This window comes from Oryzias latipes, chromosome 15, assembly GCF_053564925.1.
Source record: "Oryzias latipes strain Hd-rR chromosome 15, Olatipes_Hd-rR_3.1".
Classification (NCBI taxonomy): domain Eukaryota; kingdom Metazoa; phylum Chordata; class Actinopteri; order Beloniformes; family Adrianichthyidae; genus Oryzias; species Oryzias latipes.
Genome location: NC_136251.1, coordinates 18,934,020 through 18,943,928, shown reverse-complemented (window position 1 = coordinate 18,943,928; position 9,909 = coordinate 18,934,020).

The window sequence follows — 9,909 nt, the reverse complement described above, 5'->3', positions numbered from 1 at the left end:
AGAACACAAACTATCTGTAAATAGGATAAATATATTTGTATTGACGAGAAATCTCATGAACGTGTGAACAGTGAGTCAGTCGTTAAAACGTAAGTAAAAACAAACGAACAAAATAAAAGCATGAATAAATATTTGGAGCTCAGTTATTTACTGGTCTTTCCAATTTTGCTTTTTCTTACTACAAAAATGTGGCTGCATTACGGTCCTCACAAACTATTCTTATGAATGAAGAAAAAACACAGAACTGACAGTAGGTGAACCATAAAATCCATTATTTTGTTTTGTTCCTCATTTTCCCTCTTTTTCCACTTATATGTGTTAAACAGACCAAATCTTTTTATTATTGACTGAAAAGATTTATTTATGACCACTAGAGGGAGCCATTTGCCAGTAAAAGCTTGATGAACACTTGATTGACTAAGAGGTCATGTTTCTCTCCCGGGAATCTTCCTATTGATGAAGAGGGTCAGAATAAATGTGTTTTAATTTCTACCTAAAGCGTTTCCATCCCTCTGTGTTTGCTGTCATTGCTCTGTGTGACCACGGCTTGGCTTTGACCTGAGCCTCACCTGCAGCTCATTTCCCTGTTTTGGCCAAGCTTCCTCTTATTTGACTGCATCTGAATGCACAAACAACCTTCAAAGCCACAGACGCCCACACAGATGTGTTTACCTCTTAGCCTGCATGAGAACGTGCTACCTGAGGGAAGTGGGTCTCCTAAAGTGAAACACTGCAAACTGGCACAAAGCCTGGCCTTATTCTTTTATTGAACCAATGGGGGGGACTTGATGGTGTCACAGCAGGGGGAGGGCGCTGCTGCCCCTTTCTGACCCTCCTCCCTGCATGTCCCCCTCCTGCTCATTTCATCCCTGCACCCCCCCCCCCTCCCCCCTTCTCCGAACCTCATTTGAATCCCACGTTCAGGCCTCTTTGTGCGGCAGCGGCGGCGGCTGCCACTGCATTGTGCTGCTGGAGGATGCAGAGTTAAAGAGCAACCAAGTGAGTTATTCCTTCAGCTGGTTGAAGAAACAACGCACCTGAGCGTTTGGGAGGAAATGATTCTGAAAACTTTGAGCGTCTTCCTGAGGTGAAGGTGAGCCTTCGGCACGCTCCCTGACATTTGACCTGGAAACAAAGCTCATCAAGCTCCTCCTTTGGGCTTTTAGATCAGTCGGTGAGGTGCTGAAAGATTTCTGCAGAATCCAATCTGACATAACGGCTGACGTAGAGATGAAAGTGTTCCTCTGCGGAGTTTCTATTTTCCTTCAAAGTTTGTTGAAAAATACTAATTTGATCTGCAGCAAATTCACACAAATAAAAACAATGGTTGTTATTTCTGACACTCTTACAATCGCTCAGACTGCAGAGATCTATTGTAATTTTTTACTAACTACAATTTTTATTATACCAGCTGTGTGAGTGTGTAAGCAACATTTTTAAAAAGTTAATAGAAAAAATAAAAAACTCAGATGAAAATTTTAGTTATTGGAAGAAAAAAAACATCCACATTTAAAGAGGATCACTGAAATAAACCAGACCAAAGGTTAAATATAAAATAATACTTACATTACTTAAACAGTAATGTTTAAGTCATTCTGAAAAAATGTACTCTGAAGAAGGGTTTTTGCACCACGATTTATACTTTTACTAAAGTTTTTGAACCATTTTATATTTATTGCCTTCAAGAATGAGTAGGTTAATAGGTTTAAGCAAAATACTTCTTACATCATTAAATGATTTCAAAAGTACTTTGTATCAAATATTTCAAAAGTAACTGAGTACTTTTATGTTACTTTTATTTACTCAAACCCCGATTTTCATGTCTACATTTTAAGTAATGGTATTACTTAGAATGGGAAACTCTGAGTTTTTAAATCTATTCAGGCAAAATGTTGGCCACCTTACAATTTTTATTTCAAAGCTTTATGTGTCTATGGTTCAAGCTGGTAAAGAAAATCACATTGCAAATATAGTTTTATAACTCAACGACGGCAGTTTTTCCAATAGATGTTTTAAGACTTCTCATTCTGAAATTTATATTTTTTTATTTTTAACATAATACTGTCAGTCTTAAAGATTTGATCCAACATTTAGTGCTCTTGAGCAACACTGTGACCCTTTATCTTCTCATTCATCCAAGGACCTGACCTCTGTGTGGAATGCACAGCAGTAAAAAAACGTGGAAAGTTGCTTGGCTTGATCCTCCTTCACCTGCTTTTCTTCTTCTTCCCTTCTTTTCTCCAGTCACTACGTCCTCCTCCCCTGAACTCTGTAAAAACTCCCCAAACACAGCAGATGTGAGGCGGCCGGCGCAGACAGGCAGCTCCTGTGCAGGCTTCAAAACCTGCTTAGTGTCTCCATGGGTCACTCGCAGCAAAAAGAAGTGGCCTAAAAACAGGGAAAGAACACTCATCTTAAAAAGAGAATCACTATAAAGTATTGCAATTATCTGCCCATGCAGTAAGTATCTTTTAGTTAACGAGAAATTCAAATCATTGAGGATCATTGAAGATTCTGGACATGAGAACCCCACCAATGGCTCTGTGACAACTCACTAAAAACATTTGCTTTTTCTGTCTCATTTGAGTTTGCCTCTCTCTGTTGGAACTGAATGAGACTAACACATCAGAGAGTATAAGTAGTCATATAGTGTACACAGTTAGGTAAAAGTTTTGGCAGCATACAGCAAAATATAACAAAAATGTTTGCAATTAATTAAACGGTGGATTACTTTCAACAAATTGCCTACAATAAGCAAAGTTTTTAGCAAAAAGGATAGTTTCTAGAGTTTTTTTCATTAGTACACATCTTATTCGTATAAAGAAGCTTTACTTTGGTTCTGACACAAATAGGTGCTCCTGTGAAGTTTCCCTGTGATATGTGTGAAATATGGACTCACGCCTGGACAAGCACAAGTAAATGAGCCCTAGAGGAGTAAATTAATGACACAACTTCAATCCTTGTTCAAAGATTAGCTCTTTTTGCAGCTGTTCACCTTTACAGCTGCTACAACAAACCTGTAACCCTTGTGCTATCCTAAGCACTTTAACGTTGGGAGTTGGGTCATCTAGACCCACTAGACAGTGCGCTGAACCTTTTTTCTTGAATGATTTGTGATCTTCACTGGTGTCCATGGATTACATGAAATCTTTCCACCTTTATCCACCTTTGTCATGGTAGGGAGATCATGTCAATGTAAGGGGTGTGGTCATAGGATAGCACAAGGGTTGAAAGAAGTGATCGTAAAAAAAGACACACAGAAAGTTAAATGAACGGCAGAACAGGCAGGATGCTGTATCTATTCAGAAAAGTGATCTTACCAGAAATGTTTGTTTTAAGAAGAAATAATTAGTTTTTTTAAACGAAGATTATTTTGCTATTAAAAAACTTTCTACATATGATTATTACTCTAACAAGAAAATAAGACACTTTTTCTTGAAACAAGGGCATTTTTACTTTATGAAGATTCCGTTTTTGCTGCTGTCTATGAATCCCAGGACCCACTTTGAGGCAAGTTTAGTTCTTCACTCTCGTCACCATAGACAGAAAACTGGCTGCCCTTAGCCAGCTGCAGCTGTCTTTCTTCTGCTGTGTTTGACATGAATGTTTCCTTTCTTCACACCTTACAGTTTTCAAGTGTCTGCATTCATTGATTTTGAAACTTTGGTTGTTTGATAACTTATTAGGCAGTTAATAAGGCATAATTATAGGCATCTTAATGTTTTAATCAGTTTGACTTTATTTAAACTTTCTATAATGTCCTGTTCTCCCAACTTTTTCCAACAGTTTTAGGCAGACAAGAGTCAAATCTAATGCTGCAACATTTTTTATGAATTTTTAAAGAGTTACCATGTCCTGACAAGTTATTTTGAAGCTTTGTTGTCACCTAAGCTCTTTCTCTTTCTGTCTTTTCTCCTGTTTTCAGCATCTGGCTGGAGCATTTCCACTCATCTCTAACCCTGACTGCTCCTCAGCTGATAGCTCTCTCCTGTTTGAAGCTCTCAGTACCCCGAGCCCCACCCAGTTTCCATCGAGCTTCCACGCCTCGACCCCCTGCTCCTGACCTAGACTGCATCTCCGGGTCGCAGCTTCTGGCCCTGAGCTCCTACCTTCTCTCCAAACCAGCTGCTGTCGCCTTCCCAGCCATCCAGCCCAGCATGAGAAGCCCAGCAGCTGTTGATCAATGGGCAGCCGGGGCCGAGGCTGCCTGTCCCCTCCCCTGACCTCCTACCCTTAGACACTTAAACACACACAGATGCACACTCACACTCCCCAGGGAGGCAACAGATGGGGGGGTCCAGCCAGAGAAAAGGGCTGTGGTTGGGCTGCTAGAAGCTGGGTAAGGTGTGCTCACCGCCGCCTCTCTTTCATGCCCAAATCTGGTTGTGTGAGTTTTACATGTCTGCGCCATAACTCGTACAGTTGTGTGTGTCTGATTGTGGGTTTGAGGGGCAGGACATTTGCTCACAGTGTGTCTCCAGGCTGGACAGGTGTTGGCGTCAGCAGTGTCCAGTCTCGTTTCAGCAGCTGCTCCAGCAAACCCCTCTCTTTCCCCTGCGCTCCCTCCCACCCCCTGACAGATGTAGCCACACCACCACCTCTCAGCTTTTTATGGGCCCAGCCTGTTTTGACTTTAAATATTTGTCCAGGAGGTGCTTGCTCCTTCTCTCCACAGAGGGGGGGGGGGGGGGGGGGGGGGGTTGGACATGCTGGAGATGACACTTTCACACTTTGTTTTTTTGTTACAAAATTTCCCAAAAAAAGTATTTACCACCTAAAGTATCACAAAGTCTTTCAGTCCATGAAAGACATTGTGGAGTCACTTCAGACACAGTTCTAGGTCAACATGATCAATTAAAACCTGGATGCAGAAGTTGATGGACGTTCACACAGATTGTAGTCAATGTGCTGTGAATTAAAAAAACAACAACAAATGATCCAGACGTGCAGCTTTGACGGCTTCAATAATGAGCCGATTGTTCAGGAGCCCCAGTTTCAAAGCACGGCAAGGTTGTTTTTTTATTAGGTCTTCACTGCTGTGGACTGTCTTTTGTTAGTGGAGTAAAAAGAAATTAACTTAAAAGACGGCGAATTTTATGGAAAAGGTTCTTGATATGTTCCCTAATGAAAAGGCTGATTCACACAAGAGTGTGCCAGAAAGCTTTATGTATATAAAAGGAGAACAAAATTTAAAGAAAAAACAAAAATCAATGATCAGGCAGAAAATAAATTATGACAGTCCGGAAGAAGAAAGGGACTGGGTGTTAGAAACAACTTCGGTTTGACTGGGACGTTTGGTGGAGGGAGCATCATGATTTGGAGCTCCCTTGCCACTTTATGGGATAAATAATTGCAAATAACACATTCAAATGCATAAAAATGTAAACTTATAGTTAAAGACACAGGGCAAGAGCAGAGATATAAATATGAAAAGAGGCAGAGTGATTCAATGATCCAAAGTGACCAAGTGAATCAACAACGAAAAGATTTAAAAACAGATTTTTTAAATTAAGAATTTCTAAATCAGAACTTGGACCTCATGAAAGTCCGCTCAGACGTTCTAGTCCTCCTTGTCCATACAGTCATGAGGAAAAATCAGTACTAAAAACCAGTCGGTATGTGTTTCTGCCCATCTTGTCAAAATATTGAACATCCCTAAAATCTAAAGAAAAAGCACTAAAGTCCAGAATGCCTTACCCCAGAAAACAACTACAAGATGCAATATTCCAGAATTTACTGGAACAACTCGTTCTAAATCTTTTCTGAACTTGTTTAACAGAAACCAACAATTTTAAAGTTTGATGAAATACAGAAATATAGCACAACAGTAAAAACAGGAAAAAGCAATTTTTGTAAAGATTTAAAGTGATGCTTTTACCTAAACAAAGTCCAATACCAACAACAGGTGATTGAGTGATCACTTTGCTAAAAACTAACTAGAGCTGATGGAACATCACACAAAAAATGCAAGAAAAAGCTGCAATGTCTTACAATTTTCAACACATGTTAAAGTCTCCTTATGGTTCCGGTCACAAATTAAAACACCTTCACCTATTCATTTTACATTTGATGAAATGCCTAAAACTCATGTGACAACTCAGGCAAGTTTTTTAAAAGTTTAACTTGAAATGAAGACGGCTGTAACAAGACCTTACAACAATTCTGAATTTTACTGCTGATGGAAATTGTTCAGTGGTTTGAGTTGTCCAAGTCTGCCTTTGTCTCAGTAAGGGCATGTTGGTGGGACTGACGGATGTGGGACCACCTGGAATGTCAATAGTGGCATATAGGTCAAACAAAACAAGATTTATGATATAGTATCTGACAAACCTCAAACATATGTCCCAAATCATCCATTTGGAAAGCTCATGTAAACGTTTCTCTGTTGCCCATCAAGAAGACAAATTTTGTTACTTAAAAAAACAAGATGGTAAAGAATACAAATAGTTGTCAGTAAATTTTAAAAGAATGTGGAATTAATATGCTATTTTTGATATGACAATCCCGTTTTTGAAGAGTGTTTTTATAGTATGCATGGTGGTTAGCCTTTACCAGACTTGTTAACTTTTTTTGATTTTTGCGTATCAGCTCAATGCAATTTTTCCCATGAAGCGTTCATCTTTTACAGTTTGTTGTGACTGCGTGGCTGCAAAAGAACAAGAACTCAGATCGGACATATTTTTCACAAGGCAGCTGCGAAAACACTGAGAACCTTGGATGTTTGGCTACATTGTCTCGGTGCTTTCAAACGTTAAAGATAAAAAGTCTTTTTTATTTTAAAAACTGATGAACGACTGAAGCTGCTGCTTCACGGAGACTGTAGGAAGGAAATGGGAGGAAATTAGAGGAAAATGGGGATATGAAGGAATGATGTACTGTTGGCATTTGGAGTTTGAAAGATAATTAGAGTGAGGATTCTGCTGCTGATCCCAGAAAAAACACCTCCGCCAGCTGGGTTCAACGTCCAGGAGGACAGACGACAAAGAGAGAAGAAGATGGAGACACGCGACAGGAAGGCATGGATTTGGGGATCGAGTGGAAGAGTGGTGGAGCACACCTTGTTGTGCCATCTGGGCTGATCCCCAACCACAAACACACATACATATCACTAATTCCCCATTTCCGTCTCCTCCTCGCAGCCCATTAGGAGAAGGATTAAGGTGGTGGCAATCACAAGTTGCAGCCAACTTACCCAGTTTAAATGAAAAAAGGGGGAGGGGCAGTGAAAGGTAGGCAGCTAACAAGGAAGGTCAAGGAGGAGGCCTCAAATCAGTGGGGTGGAGAGGGTAATGATTGCTACAAAGGAAACACACATCAGGATTGTTGTGGGGACGCAATAAAGATGCTCGTCTTTAGAAGTGGCAAAGCGAGCACCAAACAGATGCTGGTGCAGTCATCGCAACCCTCCAACCGACTCAACCCCTCCACCAACTTAGCCAGGCAGGGGTGGCTGCAGCTATGGATGGCGCCCATATGGCCGCAGCTGATGTGTGTGATTGTCGGCATTGTTCAGTTTGTCAGCAATCCTTGGGTTGCGGGAGGGAGCTAATGATAATGCAGAGTGCAGATGTGCTTTGGAGCAGCCCAGTCGTTAAGCAACAACAGCTTGTGTTGAGTGTGTTTGTGTTTTATGTGTGTGTGTGTGTGTGTGTGTGTGAAAAGGAGTTACAACCACAGCTGCTTGGCAGCCTGTCTGCTTTCTTGTGAAGACCTTCTGGAAAACCCACAACATGCACAAACGCACAACAGCATGCTTCAAAGACACACACAAACAGCTGCCTGGGCCTTTAAAACTGACATTTACACCTACTTTTCTGAGTGGACTGCTCTGCCTGACATCAAGAAACTATCTTGACACAGTTTCAATGTGGTAGCAAAAACTTTCTGAAGGGATTTAGTGAAAAACTACACTTTTTACTACAAAAAAAAGGAAAATTGCTTGTTTATTTTCAAAACATTAATTTAAATTGCCTCAGCAATGCAATTTTGTCCTTTACAGAGGACATTTCTAAACCTAAATATCTCCCAACCACTGCATATGACTAAATTAATGGCTTTTGGTATCTATGCACGACACTTCGAGTTTTTTAATAATACCAAAAGTGAAGGGATGGGATTTTGGGAATTGTAGTTTGAGGTCAGTTAAAAAAAAATTCCTGTTAGTCTGGAAGATGTAAAAATAATAATTCAATCTGTTTTTGTTTTATTTTTTACCAAAACTGCAACCAAGTTAGAAAATGTTGCATTTAATTGCCAACTCAACCTGTTTTTTTTAAAAAAGATTGCAATGGAACATTTACTAAAGTGGGTAAAAATGACAATTCTTAAAGAAATTATCAAGCCTTATGATACTAATTTTGACACATCAACAAAAGAAGAACACTGATAATCTATTCACACTGTTTTATAAGAATGTGCAGCTCAGAGAAGCCTGTAAACATGAAGAAAACTTAGATTTGAACTTTCAATGTGTTTTTTTTGAGCAGAGTCTTCCCATTTTTCCTGACATGTCTGTGAATGTTGATGACAGTTCTTTGAAGGGAGTGTGTGTGTGTGTGTGGGGGGGGGTTTCTGCAATAGTATACTGTACTGCACTCACACTCACGCCTGCAAATCTTGCAGTAGATCATATCAAAGCAGAGGAACTGTTTCTCCGTGTTGCAGCTGAACAGACCTGTTTTTGTACTCTGGTCCAGATGAGATGGACTCCTGATCCACACAGGGGGTACCTGCCACTCACCCAGTAACAGCTGAGACAAGCTGAGGGCCCCCCGCCCCTCAACAAACACTCTGAAAAGGTCTCATGTAGGAGTAGCCGGACCCCCAGTACAAGAAATGCTGCAAGTTTCTGGTGAATTTTTACTGTCGTTTGGAATTTGCTGTTCCACACCTCACTTTGTGGTTCTTCCATTTCAGATTTTCCATCTTTCAGGCATGTGTTGCCCAAATCCTCCATATGCATCACAAGACAACCCGAAGGCTGAGATACAGCTATTTCAGTTAGGTTTGGAAACACAAGCAAAAAGCTATCTCAGCAGAATTTTTTACTATTCGTCTGGTATTTAATGCTCCTCTGCAAGCAGTTTTCCACCTTAGAAGCAATGTAGATGACAATAAAGGTCATTTTCAGCAACTCTTTGTTCAATTGCTGGTTTTACTGAACTACGTCAATCATTGTTTTCCAAAACATCAAATACGATATCTCTTCCTTCCCGTCAAAGAAAACTGATACAGTGTGCAATGCTAATGAAAATGGTCATGAATATTAAAAAAAACCTCTTTTATGAAAGCTTCTCTTCATCTTTGGTTTGATTCTCTGTTTCATCCCTCTTCTTCTTCTCTACTTCTTCGCCACCACCATACAGATGGTCCCAAGCTGCCTTCAATAATCCAACGCACAACCATGCCAGTACACCCCAGGCTACACCCCTGATGCTACACTACTCACACACAGAAAGGCAGTGCCAGTTCCCTCGGCAGGATTCCTGTCTCCCTGGCCTCGATTGGATCACTGCGGTTCAGTGTGGAGCAGAAACTCTGGGCCTCGGGGTTCTACATGAGCCTGCAGGGTCTTACATTGGCCTTAAGTAGCTTTGCCTCCAATGGAAAGAAGCTCTGAGGCGTGTGTGTTATCTTTGATGAGTATTATTATTATCACACAAGCCTGAGCCGCCACATGTTGTTATTAGCTCAAGCCTGGTTGTGTACAGGTGCTCAGAAGCCAAAGCAGGCAATAAAAGGCAGAGAACGGAGGGGATGAGCAAACACCAGGAAGAAACTTCTGGAGAGGAGTGTGCAGAAAAAAGGGTTTGATTCAAGGGTGGAAGCAAATAAAGAAACACGGGGAAGGAAAAGGAGGATGGATGCGCAGAGGGAGGGATGGACAGAGTGCAGCACATAGGGGAGGGA